General features: G+C 37.8%; 1 protein-coding gene across 15 annotated transcripts in view; it reads left to right on the top strand.

The window, feature by feature from the left end:
* DLGAP1 (DLG associated protein 1) overlaps window positions 1-18,485 on the top strand; it is a 1,139,806-nt gene that overhangs the window by 36,932 nt on the left and 1,084,389 nt on the right. Inside the window, exon 1 of one of the 15 annotated variants that reach the window (XM_049901318.1) lies at window positions 12,051-12,062. The exons of the other annotated variants lie outside the window; for them this stretch is intronic. The gene's annotated coding sequence lies outside the window, so the exon portion shown is untranslated. Of the gene's footprint in view, window positions 1-12,050; window positions 12,063-18,485 lie in introns of those variants that run through there. 15 annotated transcript variants of the gene reach the window in all.

Below are 18,485 nucleotides of genomic sequence, written 5' to 3'. Positions count from 1 at the left end.
GGCACTCTGCAGAGTGAATTAACAAGAAAACCAGAACACAACAAGCTAGCCAATTTCATAGCTGTTAATTGTGTGTTACTGCTCACCTTAATGTGAAAGTTCTGCCAGCGGGTACTACACAATTTCCATTATTCATTTTATGGAGAGCTACATAAAGTTCGCCATAAAGCTCTGAGAGAACATTTTTTGATTAATCCATTTTCCAGATGAGGAAGCAAATACCAGAGAAAGTGAGAATTTATTGGTTTTGGAAGAATTGGTGGATCACGTTTAATGACAGCAAAATAGCCATTTCATGATATTGTTTAGGTTCGAGCTATAAAACATACATTGTGCTAGTAGTATATAAAAGATCATTATTTTATGAGTTAAATATAAATCAGAATAAATCTTCATGGATGCATTTTGTGCACACTGACACCACTAATCATGCTGCTTCCCATGATTAAGGTCTCTTCCAGAAATGATTAAATTTCGTAATTTATATGTATAATTTAAGTTTGCAGATGTATTTCATTCACAGTATCGTTTACCAGACACACATAATTGGCTTTTAAATGGCTTGTAAACTGTATTTACAGCTACAGGCTGGCCTAACATTTTTTTTCATAATGAGTGTTTATTATACTCAGGAACAAAGGCTTTTCTCTCATTTGTTATGTTATTAATAAATAGTACTAGTATTAATATTTTTACTCAAGTACAAATTTTATTGATATTGTACTTTGTGATATTTAGAAAATAAATATTTGGTTATTTTAAAATTCATTTATATTATGTGTATGTGTGTGTGCAGAAACCCTGGTGGCATAGTGGTTAAGTGCTACTGCTGTTAACCAAAAAGTCGGCAGTTCAAATCCACCATGTGCTCCTTGGAAACTCTATGGGGCAGTTCTACTCTGTTCTATAGGGTCACTATGAATCGGAATTGACTGAACGGCAGTGGGTTTGGTTTTTGGTTGGTTTTATATGTGTGTGTGTGTGCACACCTGGGTGGTACAAACAGCTAATGCACTTGGCTGCCAGCTGAAAGGTTGAAGGTTGGAGTTCACCCAAGGATGCCTTGAAAGGCCTGGCGATCAGCTGCTGAAAAATCAGCCACTGAAAACCCATGTAGCACAGTTCTACTCTGACACACATAAGTCAGAATTGAGTTGACAGCAGTTGGTTTGGTGTATTATAAAATATACACACACACACGTAGTTTTTTTTCTACCAGAAGGTAATTTATGGTTGTTACATAAAACGTCTGAATTTTTAAGAAGGGTTACAAACATATTTTGAAGAAAACGATATGTATCTAACAAATAAATTCACTTTTCAAAGTTATTTTAAAATGTTTAATTAGTTCATGACAGAAATTTCAAAACTGTGGATAAACATGAAGCAATAAATAAATTCTAGTGAGCCTATTAATATCTGCATGATTTTTTAATATGTACCTTTCTTACTAAAATATGGCCATACTGTGTATACCATTATATAACCTTTTTATTTTATGATTTTTGAATACTTTTACATGTCAGTAAACATGAAGTTATATCACTGATTTTAATAGGTACACAGCATGTCACTGTGTTAAATGCGCTGTAATTTTTAAAAATTTGTTTAAGCCTCTGTTATTGGGCATTTTAGGCTAACTCCAGGTTTTATATTCAAACATTAACAAAACTGTGGTGAACATACTTACATATTCATGTATGAACCACATATTTCCTTGAGATAAAGCCCTAAAATTATAATCGCAGTATTAAAGGCACTATGCACATTTCAAGACTTTTGCTAGGCTTTGCCAAATTGTCCTCCAAAGCTATGATGCCAATTTAAAATTTTATCAATGGTGTGTGAATACCCTTTCCCCCATATCCTTGCTAACGATGAGATTTGTTATTTTAAATATTTGACAGAGTGCTTTAGTGGACTGAATGGTTACCCCCAAAAGATATGCCCCTATCCTAATTCCTGGAACCTGTGACTATTACCTTATATGGCAGAAGAGTAACTGTTACCTTATATGGCAAAGATGTGATTAGGTTAAGGATCTGGAGAGAAGGAATTTATCCTGGAATAGCCTAGATTTTCTGAGTGGGCCCTAAATGCAGTTACACATATCTTTATATAAGAGAAGCAGACACACAGAGGGAAGGTGATGTAGAGACAGAGCAGAGAGAGATCTGCCACAGACCAAGGAATGCAGGCAGTCACCAGAAGCCTGAGGAGGCAAAAAACAAAACAAAACAAAAACAAAAACAGGATTTTCCTCCAGGGCTGCCCTGCCAACACCTTGCTTTCAGACTTTTGGCTTTTAAAACTGTGAGAGAATAAATTTCTCTTTTTTAAGCCGCTAAGTTTGTGGTAGTTTGTTACAGCATCCTGGGGAAGCTAATACAGTGCTATGCAGAATTCACTTTTTTTGAAGAGATGTTATTAAAGTTTAGAGGGAAAAGCTCTGGACCAGATTCTCAAGAATCATCAGTACCTAGTCAAGTTCCACTTTGTCTTTAATATTTATTAAATAATTCTCTCTATCTTCGTCCCTCGGTTGTCTTCGACAAGCCCCAGAGCTTTGGGTCACTTCCTTGGCTCTGTCCTCACCCATATTCTCTCCCTAGCAAAATCTAATCCGTGCCTGAAGCTTCAGTTACTACCCCACACTAATAATCCTCGAATTCTTGCTTCTGCCTAACAGCTCACTGCTGAATTGTAGACTACTAAACGGTTGCTTTCGGGATATCTTATCAGCACCCCAAAACCAACATATCTAGTGCTGAACTCAACATCTTGCTTCACTTGCTTTATTACTGACTACGGTCATTCCTACCTCCCTTCATTCAGATATTTAAGACCGGATATTCCTCTTCTCATTTATGACCTCCACATGAAATCAATCACAGGGCACTCTTAATTGGCATCCTTAATCTCTCTCTACTTCATCCATAAAACGTGATTAGATACTATCATGTTTGTTAGTTGTTCTTAGGTGCCGTCCAGCTGATTCCAACTCATAGCAACCCTGTGTACAACAGAACGAAACACTGATGAGTCCTGCCATGGTTGAGCCCATTGTAACAGCCACTGTGTTAATCCATCTAATTGAGAGTCTTCCTCTTTTTTGCCCACCCTCTACTTTACCAAGCATGATGTCATTCTCCAGGGACTGGTTACTCCTGATAACATGTGCAAAGTACGTGAGATGAAGTCTTGCCGTCTTTTCTTCTGAGGAGCATTCTAGTTGTGCTTCCTCCAAGACAGGCTTGTTCGTTCTTCTGGCAGTCATTGGTATATTCGGTATTCTTCACCAACACTGCAATTCAAATGCATCAATTCTTCTTCAGTCTTCCTTATTCATTGTCCAGCTTTCAAATGGATATGAGATGATTGAAAAATCCATGGCTTGGGTTAGGCACACCTTAATCCTCAAAATCAGGTCTTTGCATTTTTACACTTGAAAAAGTCTTTTTGCAGATTTGCCCCATATAATATGTCATTTGTTTCTTGACTGCTGCTTTCATGGGTGTTGATTGTGGATCCAAGTAAAATGAAATCCTTGACAACTTCAGTCTTTTCTCTGTTTATCATGATGTTGCTTATTGGTTCATTTGTGAGAATTTTTGTTTTCTTTATGTTGAGGTGTAATCCATAATGAAGGCTGTAGTCTTTTGCAGTGTGATGGATCACTTTTGTGTGGTCCTGTAACTCCCACCCAGGTGATCGGGTAATTGTGGCCCACCAAGGGAATTTGTCAGTTTTACCATCCCACTGGGCTTGAGATGAGCCACTCCAGAGGTGGGAGAGAGAGGATCCCATCACCACCAAGGAAGAACAACCAGGAGCAGAGGGGGCAGCCTCTGGACCTGGGATTCCTGCTTTAAGAAGCTCCTGGAACTAGGAGACTGAGAGAGGGTGAGCAATCTGTAACCCTGAAGACAGCAAGAAATGGTGACAGGAGAGACCAGCAGGAGACCTGGCAGTAGACTTGCTGGGTCACGGAACGAGAAAGCTGTTTGGCTAGGTTTCCTCTGGGGACTTATTGGCAGGGGCTAAAAGAGCTTTGTAGCACTTGCCCAAGCAGGGCAGAGGCTGAGGGCCAGAGAGATGTGCCTGCAAGCATGGCTAAGATGCCAATTAAGAGTGCCCTGTGATTGATTTCCAGTGCTGAACCATCCTTGCATACCTGGTATGAATCCTACTTGGTTGTGTTGTATTATTATTATTATTTTTTGATATGATGCCGAATCCTATTGGCTAGAATTCTGTTGAAAAATTTTACATCTATGTTCATGAGAGATACTCGTTTGTAATTTTCTTTTCTTGTGGTGTCTTTGCCTGGTTTTGCATACCATCAGTTGTTGATCATATAGTAGCTCCAGATGTGGTTGAATGTTGACCAAATCTTTTTGATACAGTAAGTCTCTGTATTCCTTCCATCTTCTTTTGATGCTTCCTGCGTCATTCATGTATCACCTCTGTAATAGCTGCCATCTTGCTCCACTGTTCCCATCCACTGGCACCTACTAAAATATCCTCCATAGTGCAGCCAGAGACTTCTTTCTAACAAAACCTCAACCCCCTACTCAGCAACCTTACTATGAAATAAAATCCAAAGTCTTAGAATGCAGGTGAGGTCTTTGGCTATTCTATCCCTGCCTGTACACCTATCTGCCATTCTGTCTGTGAGAAATCGAGATGTAAGTAATTCCAGCCAGTTGTGGCTTCCAAATTTGCCATGTTCCCTCATAGCTCCCTGCTTTGTTCAGACCATTCTCTCCCTGAAGTGTCTTCCTTTAGCTTAGTTATCTACTTTTTAAGTTGCTATGCACAGTCTACCCTTTCTAAAAACCTTGCTTGCCTGTCCCAGTTTGGTACAAGTAGCATTTCCCTCTGGTCTCACTTTTGTATTGAATGGTAATTTTCATTAGTCTGTTTGTCTTTCCATTAGACTGTGAAGCTTTTGAGGGTAAGGATTATTCGTCATCCTTACCTGCATTTCCTACCAAGATGTCTACTAATTATTAAGAATTAACATAAGATTATGTGATATTTATTAAACACTTAATAAATGCTAGACACTTCGCTAAGGGTTATACATGGTATAAACATGTTGCTGTCGAGTTGATTCCAATTCATCGCGACTCTATAGGACAGAGTAGAACTGCCCCATAGAGTTTCCAAGGAGTGGCTGGTAGGTTCAAACTGCCTACTTTTTGGTTAACAGCTGAGCCCTTAACCACTGTGCCACCAGGGTATAGCACATCTAATTCTTACAACAGCCCTAGGGAGTAGGAAATATTGTTACCTGTAATTTTGAGATGAGGAAATTGATTCACTGAGAAGTTAAGCAAATTGCCCAAGGATACACATTTAGTACAGAGTAGATCTGAGTTCAGGGAGTCCTGTTTGTGCAATGGTTAATGCTCAGCTGCTAGTCAACAGGTTGGTGGTTGGAACACACCCAGCACATCCACGTGAGAAAGACGTGACAATCTGCTTCTGTAAAGATTACAGCCTAGGAAACCCTATGAGGCACTTCTAATCTGTCACATGGGGTTGCCATGAGTCGGGATCAACTTGATACCACCTAACAACAACAACAGACCTGACTTCAGAGCTATTATTTTTCTAATACAATCATTTTAATACTATAAATTTTCCTCTAAGTATTGCTTTAGCTGAATCTCACAAATTTTGATATGTTGGAGTTCTATTTCCATTTAGTTCAAAATGTTTTTATTATTCCCTTGAGTCTTCCTCTTTGGTCCATAGATTATTTAGAGAATATAAAACAAACAAAAAACATTGTGTTGAGTTGATTCCAACTCATAACCACCCTATAGAACAGAGTAGTACTACCCCATAGGTTTCCAAGGCTGTAATTTTTAGTGAAGCCCACTGCCACTTCCTTCTCCCATGCAGTGGCTGGTGGGTTTGAACTGCCAGGCTTTTGGTTAGCAGCCAAATGCTTAACCATGGTGCCACCAGGGATCCTTTTAGAGAATATACTTCATATTATTTTAAATTTCTTAGTTTTTTTCATTTGCTTTGTTTGTTTTGTAAGCCAGAATATAGTCTGTGCTGGTGAATGTTCCATGTGCCACTGAAAAGATTGTGTACTCTGCTGTTGTTGGGAGGAGTGTTCTATAAATATCTGCTAGGTCACGTTAGTTGATAGTGCCCTGCAGGTCTTCTATACTCTTACTGTTTTACTGTGTACTTTGTCAGTTGCTTAGAAGTGATGAAGTCCCCAACTATGTTTGTGAATTTGTCTATTTCTCTTGTCAGTTCTATTAATTTTTGTGCAAGTATTTTGAATCTGTACTTTAAAGTGCATATGCATTTAGGATTGTCAGGTCTTTTTTGGAGAATTTACCTTTTTATCATTGTGTAATATCCTTCTTTATCTCTGATAATATTCCTTTTTCTGAAGTGTACTTTGATATTCATATAGCTACTCCAACTTATTTGGCTAATGTTTACATGATTTAGCTTTTTCCATGCTTTTACTTTTACCAATCTATATATTTATGTTTAAAGTGTGTTTCTTGTAGACAGTTATAGTTGTGTCTTGTTTTTTTTTTAAGCCATCTATCTTAGCTGTTTTCTGTTTGTTTCACCCCATGTTTGTTTCTTCTTTTCTCTTTTATTGCCTTCTCTTACATAATTGAGGATTTTTTTGTGATTCCATTTTATGTCTTATATTTTATCTTCTATATTATTTATATCTTTTTGTTAATTTTTAGTGGTTGCCCTATGATTTGCAGTATACATAATTAATTAGAGCCTGCCCACAAATATTATAATGTAAGTTCTTGCACCATGTGAAAACCTTACAATAGTATGTCCTTGATTTCTCCCTGCCATCTTTTGTGCTGTTGCTCTCATGAATTTTGGTTTTATATATTCTATAAGCACAATGTGTTGCTACTATTTTTACCTTATCTTTAAGAGCAATTAAAAATAAGGTAATTGAATTTTACCCTCATTTATTCCATTTTCAGAACTCTTCATTTCTTTGTGTAGATCCAAGTTTCTGTTTGCAATCATATTGCTTCTGCATAAAGAACTTCCTTTAGCATTTTTTGAAATACTTCTATTAGAGATGAATTACTTCAGGGGTTCTATTTTTATTTTTTTTCCAGAATATCATTACATCTTCATTTTTGCTGGGTATATATTTCTGGGTTGGATTTTTTTCTGTCAGCTCTCCATTGTTGTCCAGCTATGAGAAGTCAGCTATAATTCTTATCTTTGTTCCTCTGTATATATAATATAATATGATATGATATAATATGATATAATATGTCTTTATCTGCTTTCAAGATTTTCTCTTTGTCTTTTATTTTCAGTAGTTTGGGTATGATGTGGTTTGGTGGATTTCATGTGGCATTTATACTGCTTGGTGTCCTTTGAGTTTCTTGAATCTATAGTTTGGTGTCTGTCTTATAATTATGGAAAAATCTTAGCCATTATTTCTTCAAGTGTTTATTCTGCCCTGTTCTGTCATCTAATTCTGAGATTCCAATTACGTGTTTTTTTTTTTAGAGCATATGCTTGCTGTTGTACCACCACTTTTGGATGCTCCATTGTGGTTTTGGTTTTTTTTTTTTACTCATTTCCATTTTGGTATTTTGTTTGAGTTTCAGTTTGAGCTTCTGTTTATGTATGTTCAAGTTCCCTGATTTTTTCCACAGGTGTGTCTCATCTACTAATGAGCCTGTTGAAGGCATTATTCATCTGTTATTTTTATTTCTAGAATTTTTGTTTGATTTTTTTCTTACAGTTTCCATCTCTCTGTTGATCTTCCAGTCTGATCTTGCATGTTGTTCTCCTTTTTCATTAGATCCTTTAATATATTAATCATAACCAAAAAACAAAAAACCCTTTGCCTTTGAGTCGATTCTGACCTACAGCGACCCTGTAAGGACAGAGAAGAACTGCCCCATAGGGTTTGTAAGGCTGTAAATCCTTATGGAAGCAGATTGCCAAATCTTTCTCCCATGGATGGCTGGTGGGTTCGAATGGCCAACCTTTTGGTGAGCAGCCGAGTGCTTTAACCGCTGTGCCATCAGGGGTCCTCATATTAATCATAAAAAAAACCTGTTGCCACTGAGTTGATTCCAACTCATAGCAACCCTGTAGTAATGTTTAATTCCCTGTCAGATAGTTCCAGTATCTGTGCCATGGTTGAGCCTGGTTTTGCTGATTGCCTTGTTTCTTGGGGAGCTCTGGTGGCACAGTGGTTAAGAGCAATGCTTACTAACCAAAAGGTTGATAGTTTGAATCCACCAGTTGTTCCTTGGAAACCCAGTGGGGCAGTTCTACTCTATCCTGTAAGGTTGCTATGAGTTGGAATTAACTTGACAGCAGTGAGTTTGGCTTTCTGGTTTGGTTTTTGTCTCTTGGGAATGTGTTGTTTTTCTCGCCTTACTATATGTCTTGTTATTTTTTGTTGCTGAAAACCAGGTACCTTCTTTCATTCAGTAGAGATCAAGGTAAATATTTTTATGCCTAAATATGGGCCTGCTTTTCCTTCTGCTGGGTGTTTAGTGCAGGGATTTAAGTAAATCTAGTTAAAAACCCGTTGCCATCGAGTTGATTCCAACTCATAGTGACCCTATAGGACAGACTAGAACTGCCCCATATGGTTCCCAAGGAGTACCTGGTGGATTCAAACTGCTGAGGTTTTGGTTAGCAGCCATAGCTCTTAACCGCTATGCTACCAGGGTTTCCATGAATCTAGTTAGGAGTTGGGAAAGGTGAAGCTTTTTTCACTATCATTAACCTCAGTATACCATAAGCTTCAAATTCCTCTAATGATACTTTGTGTCTAGGTTTGGGGCTGGTTTGTCAGAGGTGTTTTTTGTTTTCCCTCAGTGTCTGCTCTATCCTCAGGTTTGTCTTTTCTTTGCACTGAACCTCATATAGGATCTCTCTCCATGCTTTTTTTCTTTCTAAGCAGTATTTCACTATTACTTGTTACTTGTGCTGTGTTAGCTTAGCTGTGGGAAGTGGTGGTTGTTGGGTGTTCTCTGTTGTTCTCATTCAGCCCCACTTTATGCAGGGACTGTATGCCTGTGTGGGCTCTATATCTGATTCCCGCCTTCAGTGGGTTGCAATGTTACACATTATATAGCCTCTGAAAAATTCTATTGTACACCTATGAGAAGAGGGTGAAAAATGGGAATATTTTAGTATTATTATCAAAATGGTTTTGACCATGCAAACCCTCTGAACAAGATGGGACCACCCTCCTCTAATACGTATAGAACCCCTGTAGTAATAAATAAATGAAACTGTACCCCTGAATTCTAACCCAGTGTGTTAGTGCATTTAATTTTCTGGTAATATACTATACTTTTTAGGTCTTAAGAAGAAGAAAAAGGTAAAGAAGGATCTAGTAAGTGGCTGAACTAACGTTTGAACCCAGATTTATCTGACTGTAAAGCTGGCATTGTTTCTTCATGCTACTCTGTCTTTGATGGATCAGAAAACAGCCAGGACGAAGTGCACATCACACTCAGAGCCTGTTTTCTGTAGCACTTTATGTTGGTCTGCCCAAAAACTGATAGCAATGGCACTTACCCTCTATGGCTGTAAATAGATATTTAGAAACTATTGGATCTTACAGAAAATTAAATAATGAACATTGCCTTTGGGCATTTAAAATTATGTCAATCTGTACATATAGGCAGTTCATAAACTTTATACTGTTTCACGGATATTAACCAATTCCTGTTCTGTCCTGCACATATGGTGTAATTCTTACTTAAATTATAAACTGGATGATATTATATGAAATTATTATATTTTCCATGAATGGAAAGACTTTAAAAGTGTAGAATTAATTCTCACTCGAGTGTGCTACTTTTGATATTATCTTCTATTGTAGCTAACTCAGATTAGCAGTTTATTAGCAGCCTGACCTTGGTATGAGCTTATCCGTAGGATTTGCAATTATTATACATATCCACGATAAACACAATTGCCAACACACCTGACATTAAATAATGACAAGATAGACAATATTGTTTATGATGAAGTGTGAACATATGCCTTGTTCTTTCTAAAGGCCGCTACATCGTTATAGAATTTCACAAGGTATTAATATGTCACTACACATTTAAGTCCTGGAGCATAAAATATAACCTAGTGAGAATGTTTGCCAAGATGCTAGTGCCAGAATTGAAATACTGTGATCAGTTTATTGGACATTGTAAGCATAATGATAGGACTGTGGGTTTGTATTTTAGAGAAGGAAAGAGAGAAAGAGAACTGACAAGTTCTGTAAAAATTAAAACTAAATCAATCCTCAGGCACTTACCAATATAATTTCTAACACAGATGGTCATGATATAAAAACCCCCTTTACTGAGCTCCTACTGTGGTTGAGTACAATAGCGTCTTTCCTGACGTTGTTTCTGTCCTCACAAGTACCCTTTGAGGCAGGTGATAATCTTGTTTATACATGAAAAATCTGAGAATCAGAGCAGTTAAGAAACTTAATCTAAATCACAAAGTTAGTAAGTGACAGAGTTGGTATTTGAGCTCTTATCAGCTAAATTTCAAAAGCTGTACATTTGCATTCCACCAAGCTGATTTTTGCAATAGTAGAAAACAGGTAAACCAAATTAATAGTAAGCAAACTAATATTTACTCTTAGAAGCTTGAGTTATCAATTCTTTGCTATTAGGCAATTCAGAATGGAGAATTATGTTCTAATGAATTTACAAATCTGCAACCTGATTCATTGCGTGTAAATTTTCTGTTTTTTTAAATTTTTATTTTTGAATGCTTAGTTTCTAAGGCAAGTAAGAAAGTTAATTTCAATATTGTTGTTGTTGTTGTGTGCGATCAAGTCAATTCTGACTCATAGGGACCCTACAGGACAGAGTAGAACTGCCCCATAGGATTCCCAAAGCTGTAATCTTTATGGGAGCAGATCACCAGGTTTTTCTCCTGCTGAGCCACTAAAAAACCAAAAACCTGTTGCCATTGAGTCGATTCCGACTCATAGTGACCCTATAGGACAGAGTAGAGCTGCCCCATAGAGTTTCCAAGGAGCGCCTGGCGGATTTGAACTGCTGATATTTGGGTCAGCAAACATAGCTCTTAACCACTATGCCACCAGGGTTTCCACTAGGTGGGTTCAAACCACCAGCCTTTCAGTTAGCAGTGAAGCACCTAACCATTGAGCTGCCAGGGCTCGTTAAATTCAATATTACAAACACTGAAATAACTTTTGCAGTTTATATTTTATAGAGCACTGTCATATCATTACATTTGGAAGGTCATTTCTGTGTCTCAAATTGTGAAAATCTAATTGCAAACATTGTCTAGAAAATGGTAGTGTATTCTAAGTTATGGATTTCATTTCCATACAATTTTATCTTATCCATCAAAAACATTAATTGATAATATATTATACAAGTCTCTGTACTGAGAGCCAAGGTTAACAGTATGAGACATAGTACTGGATTTAAAATCAGAAAATTATTAATCGATTATAGATTTTTTTCTTTACTATCAGCAGCTACCTTATAAATAAATAATTGTTCTTGGCCGTAAGCAGGAGAAGGAATGGAACATATATACTTCAGAGCCAGTGTACTAAGCATGATGTTGTTTTTAAAAATCCTGTAGCATGAACATCATTACTCGTGACTGTTCTTATAAGACTAAATATATGTCGTAATAAGTGACCTTTTATATAATAAGCATCATGTGTTTTTTTTTTTTTAATATGACTCTTCTGTTTACTCCAAATCTAAACAAGGTTTTATTTATTTTTATGAGCAAAACAAAACAATCTCATCTTTGTTTTGGAAGGCAATTTCCAGGACATATCCTAGAAATATTTTAAATTTACTTTACTCTGTCATATTTTTGTAAAAATGAATAATAGATAATGTGTTACTTAATGTTTTATATATTCTAACTTAGTATTGTTTTATGTTCTTTTTAGATGGATTATTTTGCAATCACAATTCCATGTGGCACTGTTTTTATTCGTATTATGGACAAACAACCTAGGCTAACAGAGTTGAAAATCTGACCTGCTTCACATGGTTAGTGAGAATCTGAGTCTGACATTGAACAGAGTGTCAGACTCAGAGACCAAGGATGAAGGCTGATGATTCATATTTGTACTGATGATGTGGGCACCCCAAGAGTCATAATTTCTTAATTGCCAGGAAGAATTTTGGAATGTGGGTTAAAAAGAATTTTATTGAAGTGTAGGATGTATAAATAAAATGCAGCAATCATAATTGCGCAACCTGATGGATTTTCGAAGTGAACACATTGATGTCAGTAGTCCCCAGATAAGGAACAGAACATTATGCCCTCTTTAGGCCATCACCTCCCACAAGGAAACCACTATCCTGATTTCAAACGCTGCTTTATTTCTGCCTGGTTTTGAGCTTTATATAAATATAGTTATACTGCATGTGTTCTTTTGTGTTTGGCTTCCAAAGTAGGTTAGGTCACCTGGAAAGAGACTCTGAGCTGGAGGTTGGCATGCAGGAAGTTTACTGGGGAGCCCTTTGGCAATATCCCCTGTGAGGTAGTGAGGGAAGGAGATTTAGGCAGAGGGAGAAATTGAGATGAGATGCAGTGTACCAAAGGTCTGAGCCACCCTACCCAGAACGCTGGAGCTGGCGAGACCCAAATGGGAAAGGGTCTAGGTTTTGTCTCCCTGCCTTGATCATTCATTGGTTGTAGGCAGCTGTGGGGCAGGGCACGACCTTGGGCAAGGTAGTCTTATTTTGACTAAGATTAGTTGCTGTGAAGAGTCAAATGTAAGCTGTCAACATGCAGCACTCCCAGCAGGTGTGAAACGAATGTCCTGACCTTGAAGAGGGCGCCTGGGAGGTACACCTAGCATCTACTATAGTCTTTCTATTGGCCTCTGGCATCCACTTGCTTCGTTTAATCTCAGCCGGGAAAAGTTTCCCCAAAATTTTGGTTGGTCTCTTCCTGGGAAACTTGCAAGAGAAGGGCTGTCGTTAAGGCAGTCGAGTTGGTTCCAACTCATAGTGTCCCTATAGGATGGAGTAGAACTGCCCTAGAGGGTTTCCAGGGATTGACCGGTAGATTTGAATTGCTGACCTTTTGGTTAGCCACCAAGCTCTTAACCGCTATACCACCAGGGCTGCAGAGAAGGGCTACTGGAGCGAAATAAAGCCCCTGCAGCAGTAGCTGGTCTCTGGGCCACAGCTGATACTCATCATCTCCCTTCTCTGCTAACAATTCTAGATTTCCACACCAACTAGAACCTCTGCTTGCCTAGATTATAGGTAGGATGATATAGAGCTTCGTCTCCACATTATTTAAGTTATTAGATACACTTGGACATTTTTTGAACTTTCTCTTTTGTGCCATTGAGCTGCTTATCTATTCTTGTACTGGCCAGAGGCCCCCCCACCCCTACCCCTATCCGTGCTTTGCTTTCCACTGTTTCAGCTACCCGTGGTCAACCAAGGTCCAAAAATGTTAAATGAGTAGTATGATGAAATCTCACACCATCCTGCTCTGTCCAGCCCAGGGACCACATTCACAACAGTATATTGTTACAATTGTTCTATTTTATTATTAGTTATTGTTTTTAATCTCTTACTGTGCAAAATTTATAAATTAAATTTTATCATAGGTATGTTTGTCTAGAACAACATCGTGTATATAGGGTTCTGTACTATCTGCAGTTTCACGCATCCATGGGGTCTTGGTACGTATCTCCCACAGATGAGGGACTACTATACCATATTTTTGTTTTAATTATAATTTAATTTTATATTTTGGTATTGTATCAACTTTATCCTTTGTATTAAAAATGGTCCTGGCTACCTCTGCTCAATTGCAGTATATCTCTATCCAAGCAAGTGAAATAGAAAAATGAGAAGTCATAAAATATGAAATATTAGTCACCTAGTGTAACCCTTTTTTTAGTGTAACCCTTTTACAGAAAGGGGAGTTCCATTTTTCTTCTCATTCACCATGTACTTTCTAAATTATATTTTGTCAATGAGATTAACTTTTATTGTAATTATTTGCAACTCTAAAGGTCTTGTCCAGACTTCCTGGCCTTTAGTTCTATACTGGCAACTCCTTATTAAACATATCCTCTGGAATCCCAAAGTTACTCTTAAGAATAATGCTATACAAAAGTGAACCCATTGTCTGTCTCCTTATTTTGTATTCTTAGTCTTGGTAAATAGCATCATTTTCCACCAGGTCAACCAAATCACAAACCTGGGAGTGATGTAGAGTTCCTTCTTGATGCGTCAATAGATGATGGAATCCACTCTATTCTTCCTTCTTCGTATCTATCATATGAGTCTGTCTTTTCTCCCTTGGCATGGATTTTGGTTTGGTCCTAATCAGCCCTTGCCTGGACTGCTGTAGTTACCTTCTAACTGGCTCACATGCTCTCATCTAGTCCACCCCCTTTCTAGTTTCAGTCCCTTAAATGATATTTTTTCACCCAGAATGCAAATACATCACTTACGTACATAAAACCCTTCAGCTGCCTTCGCATTTATTTTAATAGAGTGCACATTCCTCAGCATGACCAATAAGGACGGCCCTCTGTTATGTCGTCCCTGGTTTTTCCCCTTGATTTAAATCTTAAATTAAACGTACCAGCCATACTGGACTATTTACTGTTTTAGCTCTGTGATTTTTCATACCTGACATAGCCCTCTCCCCATTACACATGCACACCCACACATGCAGTAAAACACATTCCCATAACCACTACCCTAAATATACACCTTACAAGTACAATACACTTTTGATAAGATTTAGATCAAGGATAACCTCTTCTTTGGAGCCTTTCCTGAACCCTCTCTTCCTCCCTCTGTAAAATTGTTCTTTTGCTCATCTCTTTTTCTTCTAGCACCCGGAAGTATCTTCTATAATACCTCCAACACTTTATGTCCCTAACTTGATTTCAGGTTTGTATGATCTTACGGAGCTGTAAATTCTTAGGAAAAAATTATATTAATTACCATACCCCCAACGTTTATTATGCCACCTGCTTTAGGGTACCAGCACACCAGATGTATGCTTCTGGTACCTGTTGGGTACTTCTATAGAAACAAAAGATGTGAAGGGATGTTTCCAGCTCGGAGAGCTGATAAGAAGCAACCTAATCCTAATGCTGTGTTCTTCCTTCCTTCATTCCTTCCCTCCCTCCCTTCTACCTTCTCTGGCTTTTTGTTCTTTAGATTGCACCATGCTGCCACTGTTGTACTTATGAGATAACAAAGACCAGTAATGATATATTTGTGCAGATACTCAGTCTAGAAAGTTCAAATCCAAAGACCCTCCTTTTTTAAATTTAGTTTTCACCCAGTTAGAACGTATTTAACTGCTCGTATAATGTCTCTTTGTTCTTTAAGGGAGAAACTTGGGCAGCCAAATGGGACTTATGGGTGATTTTATGGAGGAATTATCCGCTTTACTTAGAGGTAGAAGTCTTCCTTCCCCCAGTTTTCTTGCTGGAAATGTTACTTTTGGTTTTTTCCCTTTTAACTAAATTGTTTTTGTCCTTTTTCTTTTCTGGTTGGTAAAATTGGTACTGTCAAAGAGATTAAACTTAACAGTTATTGTTTTGTGACTAGAATTGCATGGAAAGCAGCCATCTTCTTACATAAAGTAAATAAATTTCATGGTTCAGCAGCTACCACAAAATTAAATAAAGATCTAGATGATCGTAAAATAAAAAAAAATTTTTTTTTTGAGTTGGGAGAGACCACAGAAATTGGTCTTCATTCAAATCACCAGCCAAAATTAACATCATAAAAATATGTTTATTTACCTTTTGACAAGTTTGTCATAGTTTGCATTTCCTCATAGGGCCACTAGTTTAGTAGTTTATATAGTTCTAATTATTGTAAAGTTTTTCCCTACTGTGAACCTAATTGGCCCCCTTATCTCTTCATTTAATGCCCATTTGTTAGGCATCTATTAACACCATCGCTTACCTGCCCTATAGCAGTACTTTTCTAACTGGCTACTTGCTCCCATCTAATTCACCTCAATCCCACTTCTAATCCATATTCTACACAAATTCTACTGTGCATGGGGCTGCAAAAGGGTGTCTGCTTACCTACTGTTCTCTTCCCACCTGGTGAAAAGATTTCAGCTGATTCCTAGCAGCATGACCTTGGATATTCATTTAATCCCTGCTAACCTTTTAACCTCAGTGCCTGCTATGCCAAGAATGACAAATTGAATAGGAATGACGCCACATTCATTGTCAAAAAGAAAAGAATGTTGCAAGATCTATCCTGAAATACAACATTGTCAGTGATAGGATAATACCCACATCCCTACAAGAAGGAGCAGTTAATATGACTATTATTCAAATTTATACACCAATCACTAATGCAAAAGTTGAAGAAACTGAAGATTTTTACCAACTTCTGCAGTCTGAAATTGATCAAACAAGCAATCAAAATGCATTGATAATTAATTACTGCTAATTGGAATGCAAAAGTTAGAAAATATACCCTTGGTGATAGAAACGACACTGAAGATTGCATGATAGAATTTTGCAAGACCAATGACCTATTATTCATTTCAAATACCTTCTTTCATCAATACAAACTGTGACAATACACATAAACCTTGCCAGATGGAATACACAGGAATCAAATTGACTACATCTGTGGAAAGAGACTATGGAGAATCTCAATATGATTAGTCAGAACAAGGCCAAGGCCTAATGCGGAACAGACCATCAATTGCTCATATGCGAGTTCAAGTTGAAGCTGAAGAAAATTAAAACAAATCAACGAGAACCAAAGTATGACTTTGAGTATATGCCATCTGAATTTAGAGACCCTCTCAAGAATTGGTTTGATGTATTGAACACTAATGACTGAAGACCAGATGAGTCATGGGATGACATCAAGGACATCATACGTGAAGAAAGAAGAAGGTCATTAAAAAGATAGTAAAGAAAGAAAAGACCAAAATGGATGTCAGAAGAGACTCTGAAACTTGCTCTTGAATGTAGACTAAAAAACTCACTGCCGTTGTGTCAATTCCGACTCATAGCGACCCTATAGAACAGAGTAGAACTCTGCCCCATAGAGTTTCCAAGGAGTGCCTGGAGGATTTGAACTGCTGAGCTCTTGGTTAGCAGCTGTAGCACTTAACCACTACTCCCCCACTACACCCCCAGGGTTTCCTGAATGTATAAAGTAAATGGAAGAAATGATGAATTAAGAGAGCTGAATGGAAGATGTCAAAGGGTGGCTAGAGAAGATGAAGTATTATAATGAAATGTGCAAAGATCTGGAATTGGAAAATCAAAATGGAAGAACACACTTGGCATTTCTCAAGCTGAAAGAAATGAAGAAGAAATTGAAGCCTCTAGTTGCAATATTGAAGGATTCTATGGCCAAAATGCTGAACAACACAGGAAGCATCAAAAGAAGATGGCAGGAATACAGAGTCATTATAACAAAAAGAATTGGTTGACATTCAGCTATTACAGGAGGTAGCAAATGATCAAGAACCGATGTATTGAAGGAAGAAGTCCAAGCTGCAGTGAAGACATTGACGAAAAACAAGGCTCCAGGAATTGACAAAATACCAATTGAGATGTTTCAATAAGTGGATGCAGTGCTGGAAGTGCTCACTCATTTATGCCAAGAAATTTGGAAGACAGCTCCCTGGCCAACAGCCTGGAAAAGATCCATATTTGTGCCCATTTCAAAGAAAGGTGATCCAACAGAATGTGCAGATCATCCTACAATATCATTAATGTCACGCGCAAGTGAAATTGTTCTGAAGATCATTCAGAAATGACTGCAGCAGTACATTGGCAGGGGACTGCCAGAAATTCAAGCTGGAATCAGAAGAGGACGTGGAATGGGGGATATCATTGCTGATGTCAGATGGATCTTGCCTGGCAGCAGAGAATACCAGAAAGAAGTTTACTGGTGTTTTATTGACTGTGCAAAGGCATTTGACCACGTGGATTATAACAAATTATGGATAACTTTGGGAAAAATGGGAATTCCAGAATACCTAATTGTGCTCATGCAGAACCTGTACATAGACCAAGAGGCAGTCATTCGAACAGAATAAGGGGATACTTCGTGGTTTAAAATCAGGAAAGTTGTGTGTCATGGTTGTGTCCTTTCACCATACTTATTCAGTCTATATGCTGAGCAAATAATCTGAGAAACTGGACTATATGAAGAAGAACAGGGCATTGGAATTAGAGGAAGACTTATTAACAACTTGCAATATGCAGGTGACACAACCTTGCTTGCTGAAAGTGCGGAGAACTTGAAGCACTTACGGATGAAGATCGAAGATCACAGCCTTCGGGATAGATTATACCTCAACGTAAAGAAGACAAAAGTCCTCACAGCTGGACCAAGAAGCAACATCATGATAAAAATAGAGAAAAGGCTGAAGTAGTCAAGGATTTTATTTTACTTGGATCTGCTATCAACACCCGTGAATGCAGC

This window comes from Elephas maximus, chromosome 11 (assembly GCF_024166365.1).
Source record: "Elephas maximus indicus isolate mEleMax1 chromosome 11, mEleMax1 primary haplotype, whole genome shotgun sequence".
NCBI classification, from domain to species: Eukaryota; Metazoa; Chordata; class Mammalia; order Proboscidea; family Elephantidae; genus Elephas; species Elephas maximus.
This window is presented reverse-complemented; position numbering and strand designations above follow the sequence as displayed.